We start from the raw sequence: 8,872 nt of genomic DNA, 5'->3' as shown, positions 1-8,872 counted from the left end.
GTATTTCCATGTTCCCTTTCCACCTCCTTCCTCCTGCTCCCCTTTCTCTAGTGGTCTTCCTTGTATTTATTTATTGTTTTGTTAAACTGGTGGTTTATAGATAGACATGAAGGGGGGATTCACTGTGGTGTAGTCGTATATGTACTTAGATCATTTGGTCACTTTCATTCTGTAGTTCCTCCCTTTTCCCATCCCTCCTCTCTCCCCCTACATCCCCTTCTATTCCACTGACCTCCTTTCTATCTTTATGGGATTTCCCTGTTTTATATTTCCTTATTTATCTCTAGCTTCTGTGTATAAGATAAAACATTTGACCTTGGCTTTCTGAGTCTGGATTATTTCAATTAGCATGATGTTCTCCAGTTCCACTCATTTACCAGCAGATGCAGTAATTTCATTCTCCTTTATGGCCAAGTAAAACTCTGTGGTGTGTATATGCCATGCTTTCTTTATCTGCTCATCTGTTGACAGACACCTGGGGTGGTTTCATAGCTTGGCTACTGAGAATTGTGCTGACTTGAACGTTGATATGGCTGTATTACTATAGCATGCTGATTTTTGTTATTGTAGATAAATACCAAAACAAAACAGAAAAAAAGGCGGGAGGGACAGCTGGATCATGTGATGGCTTTATTTCTAGTTTCTTGAGGAATCTCTGTACTGCTATCCATAGTGGTTGGTTGCACTCGTCAGCACAAACAAAGGTGAGTGTACCTTTCTCCATATCCTCACCAGAGTTTTTTAGTTTTTGTATTCCTGATGTTTGCCCTTCCAACTGGAGATGAAATCTTTTTTTTTTAAATTTTTTTAAAAGAGCATCATTTTTTTTAAAGAGAGAGAGAGAGAGAGAGAGAGAGAGAGAGAATTTTTTAATATTTATTTTTTAGTTTTCGGCGGACACAACATCTTTGTTTGTATGTGGTGCTGAGGATTGAACCCTGGCCGCACGCATGCCAGGCGAGTGCGCTACCGCTTGAGCCACATCCCCAGCCCCGAGATGAAATCTTAATGTCGATGTGATTTGCATTTCTCTGATTGCCAGGGATGTTGAACCTTTTTTTTCCATGTTTTTGGCGATTTGTTTTTCACCTTTTGAGAAATGTCTGCTTAGTTCTTTCACCCATTTTTGTATTGAGCTATTCATTTTTCTGTTGTTACATGTTTTGAGTTATTTATATTTCTGGATATGAATCCCTTGTTGGAAAAGTAGATGGAAAAGACTTTCTCCCAGTCTGATGGGCTCTCTTCATGATCCTATTTCCCTTACTGGGCAGAGCATTTTAATTTGAAGGCATCCCACTTATTGAGTCTTGGTTTTATTTTTTGAACTTTATGTGTCTTGTTGAGGAAGTCAGTGCCTGCCCTGCACCAATATGTTGGAGAGTCAGGTGTCTATGAGCCCAATCTAGCTTTTCTACTGGCTTACATCTTCATTTTAGAAATCATTTATCTTGAATTGATTGATCTATAATAAATAGCATCTTACATTTTAGGTTTCAAGTGCCCTACAGCTTCTGCCAAAATAATTCATTGTCCATGAATGTGATAATGCATTTAAATGATGATAAAGATGAATATAGAATAAAAGGAACTTGGCTTTATAATAACAGTGTATCCCTCTTCTTAAATATATATATATATATATATATATATATATATATATATATATATATATATATATATATATATATATTTAGACTGGGATTTAAACTCAGGACTTCATGTATCCTATGCAAGTGTTCTACCACCTATAAGTGAGCAACATCCTCACTTTTCTTTTTGAGACAGGATCTTGCTAAATTTCCGAGTAGCCTCAAATTTAGAATTTTCATTTCTCAGTCTCCCTAAGTAGCTGGGATTATTATGGTGTATACTACTATACCCAGGTCCTCTCCTCTTTCAGTAGAATACCTGATACTTCCATGCACTTTATGGTGGCTGGGTCAGAGCGGGCAGGGGTGGTGGATGGCCAGGGACTTGTGCCCAGGATTCAGTGAAGCTGCTGGGGCCTACTGTACCAGGTGGAGGGTGGTGGGTGAGGCAGACTATTGCTGCCTCCACCCAGCTCAGGTCAGTTTCCCTGAGGTGGGTTGTTGGGATGGAAGGCTAGAGAACTAGGGGCTCTGAGCGAGTGACCACCAAGGCCATTATTCCTCACCATCTGTTGTCCCTCCTGTTGGCTTTGGCCCTCCTCCAGACCCCTCTTGCAGGCCCTGCCTTCCTTCTCCTGACCCCACCCCATCCTCCAGACCACACCCTCCATAGACTCTGCCTAGACCCCCTCCCCCAAGGCCCCCATGTCTCTTCTCCAGATCCCTGCCCTGTCCAGACTGTGGCCCTCCTCCAGACCCTACCCTGTTTCCAGGCCCCACCTCTCTCAGCCACAGCTCAGGGCACTGTTTGACAGTACATTTGCAGTGGGGCACAAAATAGCCTGTTGAATAAACATTGACATTCTACATTGGATGAAATATGTTGACTATATCAGGCTTTGATGGCACATAAACTGAATTTAGGAAAGTCACCTTTTTTCTTTAGATCATAAACGTTTGAAATAAAATCAGAATCTGTGAAAGGTCAGGTAACAATCAGCTGTGAGCCCTAATGATCCCAGGGTCTTTTCCAGTGGGAGATCTCCAAGCAGCAGTTCCAACTTTGCTATGCTAATGTATTGATTGAGTTTTCTTATTTTAGTTGTTTTGCAATGTCTGTATTTACTAGAAAATGTCCCATGTCCACCACGTTTCCAGTTGTTTTTAATTTCTTCTCTTTTTAGTTTTCTACAGAATTCTTTTTTTTAATGAGAGAGAGAGAGAGAGAGAGAGAGAGAGAGAGAGAGAGAGAATTTTAATATTTATTTTTTAGTTTTCGGTGGACACAACATCTTTGTTCGCATGTGGTGCTGAGGATAGAACCTGGGCCACACGCATGCCAGGCGAGTGCGCTACCGCTTGAGCCACATCCCCAGCCCCTCTACAGAATTCTTAATCCTATGAAATTCTGCTGTTTTTCCTCAGCAATATTTTTAAAATATGCTTTTGGCTTTCTTGGTTTTTCATTGAGAGACTTGTCTTGTTTGAAAATTCTCATGATAATCTTAAATGATTTTAATTATTTTCTGCTTATTGAGGTGTCTTTGCATACTGGGTATGCATTCAGTGACAGAGCACTTGCCTAGCAATTGAGAGGTCTTGGGTTCCATCCCAGCACCCCCCCCCACACACACATATATATTTTTATATACACACACACACACACACAATGTCATTTGGCAGAACTCAAGCATCAGAGGTATCCAGAGATATGTTTAAAAACATTATGTATTTATATATATACACCACAATATCTTTTCCAGATTTCGATGAAAATTTTCTAAGAAAGCATTTCAATTTCAAGTATTATATTGCATGATTCTTTTTTTAAACCTTTATTTTATTTATTTTTATGTGCTTTTCAGGATCTAAGTCAGGGCCTCACACATGCTAGGTGAGTGCTCTACCGCTGAGCACAACCCCAGTCCCCTGCATGATTCTTAAAACCACTGTAGATGAAGTTTCCTTAGGACTCAAGTCATTACAATGTGTAAGAGACAAGTCAATAGCTGAGATTTTTAATTAAGAAATATTTTTACTAAAAATAAATTTTTTAAGTACACATTTTTTTTCTACTTTTCAATTTAGAAAGCATATCACTATGTCTTATTAAAGTTCTACATTTGTTTGTTTATTTTTATGTGGTCCTGAGAATTGAAGACAGTGCCTCACACATGCTAGGCAAGTGCTCTACCACTGAGCCACAAACCCCAGCCCAACCCTCCTCCTCTTTAAGACCCTGCCTTTTCTCCAGACCCCACCCATCTTCCAGGCCCCCTCCTCCTCCTGACTTTCCCTCCCGCTCCTTCAGACTCTTCCCCTGCTAGTCTAGGATGAGCAGCTCCCTGGCTGCTGTGCTAATTGGCAGTATATTTGTAATGGTGCACAAATAACGACCATTGTATAAACACTGACATCCTGCATTGGATGAATTATCTTGACTATATCAGGATTTGATATACCATAAAATAAAGTTAGAAAAGTCACCTTTCTCTCTCTCTTTTTGTCTATAGATAATGAACATTTGAAATAAAGTCAGAATTTGTTAAAGGGCAGATGACAGCCAGCCTTTAGCCCTGATGATCCCAGGATCCCATCCAGTGGGAGAACTCTAAGTTCTCTAAATTCAGTCCAAGGTTCTGTATGCTAATTGATTCATTTATTTTTCTTATTTTAGAGTTATTTTTCTATGTAATTCATCATTGCCTCCAGTTCGGTGCAGTAGATTTTTCCTATTCAATTTTTTAATTAATATTCTTTCAGTTTTCTACAGAATTTTTTAAAATTTTTTTTAGTTGTCAGTGGATCTTTTTATTTTATTTATTTATATGTGGTGCTGAGGATTCAACCCAGGGCCTAACACCTGCCAGGCAAACACTCTGTCTTTGCGCCACAACTCTAGCCCTCTATAGAATTTTTAATTCTGTGAACTTCTATTTTTTTTAAAGGAATATTTAAAAAATTACTTTTACCTTACTTTGTGTTTGATTGAGAGAATTGTTTTGTTTGAGAGAATTGTCTTGTTTGGAAGTGCTCATAATCAAATGATTTTAATTAATTTCCATTTATTAAGGTATCTTTGGAGACTGGATGTGCAGCTCAGTGGCAGAGCACTTACCTGGCATGTGAGAGCCCATGGAGTCCATCCCAGAAGATGTCTTTGACAGGACTCAAGCATGAGAGGTATGGTTTAAAAAGATCATGTATTGTGGCTGGGGTTGTGGCTCAGTAGTAGACATTCACCTACCACATGGGAGGACCTGGGTTCGATCCTCGGCACCACATAAAAATAAGAAAATAAAACAAAGGTATTGTGTCCAACTACAACTAAAAATAAATAAAATTTTTTAAAAAAGATCATGTATTTACACATATACCACAGTGCCTCTTCCAAATTCATATGCAATTATTCTAAGAAAATTTCAAATCAGTTTTAAAAGAGAAGAAGGATGATGATATTTTTAATGTTAACTGTTGATATTTTATGATATTTAACACCACTATAGATGAAATCTCCTGGGGTGCAAATCATTACAAAATGTAAGAGACAAGTCAGTAGCTGCTTTTTTTGTAATTCAGATACATTTACTAAAAATAAGCTTTTTTAAAAAAACAGATATTTTCTTCTTGTCAAATTTAGAAAGCATTTCCATATGTCCTATTAAAGTTCTACATTCATCAGAAAGTTCTCTTATTCCTTGAACAAAGGGATGGGGCTTCTAATGAGCATGATACTTTATGTTGTCAGGAATTCTTGTGGGAGAACTCTTTAAGAATTTTGCCTCTTATATTCAAAATATCATTTAAAAATGTATCAATTTGCTTTTGATTTCATAAATTTGTCTTTCTTTTGAAATTATGTATTTATTAGTATTTAATAATTTTAATGTATTTATTAGTATTTAGAGTTATTTCATGTGGGAAATGCCATGATTACATTTTATCCTAGTGTTGTGTCCCTATGTGCTTATAAGGTGGCTTTCAGAATGCAGTTGAGTATCTCTCTCATATTTGTTGGATTCATTAGAAAAGTATATGCACTTTTGATCATATTCAAATGGTCACATTTGAATTATTAGAAGCAGAAATCAGACATGTTAGTATTGTGAGCTGAACAAAGTGCAGGTTTACTTTAATCATTTTGAGTAGGTTGACATAATGGCTTCTGTCCTGTTCTGTACCTGCCATAGTTGTCTGTTATTAGATGTTTCACCTGGAGAATTTTTTTTTTTTTTTTTTTTTGGCACTGGGGATTAAACCCAGGGCCTTGCATGTGCTATGCAAGCCCTGAGCTACATATGTCCCCAGTCCTTGTTACAATTTCATTTTGAGACAGGGTCTAGCTGGATTGCTAATGTCAGCCTCAAATTTGTGATCCTTCTGCTTTATCCTCCCAAATAGCTGAGATGAGAGGCATGTGTCAAAGTGCCTGGCTTGTCCCGGAGGATTTCGATGTCAGTATTACATGTTTCCAATGTGTTAATAATTTCCTAAGCTAGATTATGTTCATTTTTCTTATCAACAGTCAATAAAGCCTTTTTGTTGTTTTGATGGTATGCTTAATGTGAACATGCTTTATGATGTGACACCACTGTTCTTGATGGTCTAGCTATGCAATACACTATAAGGAGAGTATTTTGATTCTGAGAGTCTCAAGTGTTTAAGGTCCAACATGTTTTCTTAAGAGGAATGATTATTCATTTTCTATTATATTATACAAATAAGACACAAATTCTTTGTTTTTCCTTTTGTGGTTCTGGGGGTTGGTCCTAGGACCTCCTGCATGCTAGGAAACTTTCTATCACTGAGCTACATCCCCAGCCCCATAGATCCTTTAGTTGTCATGAGCTTCATGATGAGCTAGTGACAGTAAAATTACTTAGAATTTCAACTAGATTTAGACTCATGCAAGAGTTTGGGCATCCATAGCTCCTTGTGATTTCTAAAAGGTAGAGTATTTTCCCACAACACAGCAGCATCTAATATCACTCCTGGACTGAGTTGACACCTCTGCTTCTCTTGGCTCACCACTTCCTGCAGAGGTCTTGGAGGAAATGACTATTTCTTTGACTATTTGTCCTAGTGACAAATATTTGATTATATTGCTTCTAAAAGATATGCATAGAAATAAAATAGAGACAAGGATCCTTTGGGATAAGTGATTCAGTCACAGTGAGTCAATTTGTATTAGGACAATTTTTTTTTTAATAAAGTCGCTCTTTAGGGAAAGTTAAACCATGAGTTGAAATAGAATCTCTAAAATGTCATTTTTACCCCTGGACTCCATTTCTCCTCTCCTGAGATTCCACTCCTCATGGTGCCACAGCCAGACCTAGTTACAGCAGTGGGAACAGATTTTATTCAGTAACTGCTGAGGGTGGAAGAAGGTGCTGACATTCACGAGGGAGCCAGGAGAGGCACCGCCTTTGAGCAGTGAGCAGCTGGTGCACGTGGCCAAAGGGGCGTGGCCAAGAAGGGGCAGGGCCTTGCCGCCATCTTTAATGTTGCCTCCCTGAGAGTGAGGAGAGCTGGCTTCCTCCTCAGGACCAACCCGGGAGAGCCCCAGCTCACTGGAGTGTTGGGTCACTCCACAGAGAGGGGCAGAGCTCCCTTCTCAGAGCAGATTGTGAGAGACACCCAGGTTGGGGACCCTCCTGGGTCATGCCTCCAGGGACTCCCGGAGCTCCCTTCTTCTTAGAGCAGCCTCAGCAGACTTTTGGCTTAGAGACTTGGTGAGTCATGGCTCTAGGAATGCCTGGGGTTCCTTTGTCTTCAGATCAGCCTGAGGGGGAAACCTGTCTTGGGGACCCTCGTGTGGCATGTTTCTAGGGTTTCCAGGGTTTCCTGAGGGAGATGCCAGGGTTGGGGACCCTCACAGGTCATGTCTCTAGGGACGCCCGGGGTTCCCTTCTCCTCAGAGCGGTCTGGAGGAGACGCCAGTGTGGGGACTCTCTTGGGTCATGTCTCTAGGGACGCCCGGGGTTCCCTTCTCTTTAGAGTTATCTGAGGAAGACTCCTGGTCTGGGGAGCCTTGTGGGTCGTGTCTCTAGGGACACCTGGGGTTCCGTTCTCCTCAGAGCAGCCTGAGGGAGATGCCTGGTGTGGGGCAACCCTATTTTGTATTATAGAGACAGGGTTTCACTGAGTTGCTTCGTGCCTTGCTTTTGCTGAAGCTGGTTTTGAACTCAAGATCCTTCTGCCTCAGCCTTCTGAGACGCTTAGGTTTAAATATATTACTTCTAACAAAGCCAGAATTTATTAAAAATACATCCCCTGTATTTTTAATAATGAACCACATTTTTATTCTTTAACCTTTGCTTAGTTTTGTTTAAATTTTTTTTTTAGTTATAGAAGGGCACAATACATTTATTTTATTTATTTTTATGTGGTGCTGAGGATCAAACCCAGTGCATCACACATGCTAGGCAAGCACTCTAACACTGAGCTACCACAGCCACACATTTTTCTTTTGGTGGAGAGTTTAATTAGCAAGAAGCCACCCCTCCAGGACCCTCTTGCTAAGGCCTCCCCCTCCAGACCCTGCCTCTTCTCCAGACCCCACCCATATTCTTTGGCCCTGCCTTGCCTCCTGAACCACCTTCCCCCTCCTTCCTACGCTGTCTCTCCTCTATGTCCTACTCATGTTCTAGGGCCTGTCCCTCCCTCAGGTCCCATCCTTCTGCCAAGCCCTGCCTCCTTGTGACTCATTCTCCCCCTCCTTCAGACCCTGTCCCTCCTCCAGATGTTTCCCTTCTTCCTGTCCTGCTCCTCCTGCAGACCTCACCTTCCTCTCTCTCTCTTTTTAAATTTTTGTTTTGCACTTGGACACAATGCCTTTATTTTGTTTATTTACTTTTATGTGGTGCTAAGGTTTGAACCCAGTGCCTCACACATGCTAGGCAAGCGCTCTACCACAGAGCCATAACCCCAGCCCAACCCTCCTCCTCTTTAAGACCCTGCCTCTTCTCCAGACCCCACCCATCTTCCAGGCCCCCTCCTCCTCCTGACCTTCCCTCCCCCTCCTCCAGACTCTGCCCCTGCTGCTGTGCTAATTGGCAGTATATTTGTAATGATGCACAAATAACGTCCGTTGTGTAAACACTGACATCCTGCATTGGATGAATTATCTTGACTGAATCAGAATGCGATATAACATAAAATAACTTTAGAAAAGTGACCTTTCTCTCTTTTTATTTTCTCTATCGATCATGAACATTTGAAATAAAATCAGAATTTGTTAAAGGGCAGATCACAGTCAGCCTTGAGCCCTGATGATCCCA

Source organism: Marmota flaviventris, chromosome 2, assembly GCF_047511675.1.
Source record: "Marmota flaviventris isolate mMarFla1 chromosome 2, mMarFla1.hap1, whole genome shotgun sequence".
NCBI classification, from domain to species: domain Eukaryota; kingdom Metazoa; phylum Chordata; class Mammalia; order Rodentia; family Sciuridae; genus Marmota; species Marmota flaviventris.
This window is presented reverse-complemented; position numbering follows the sequence as displayed.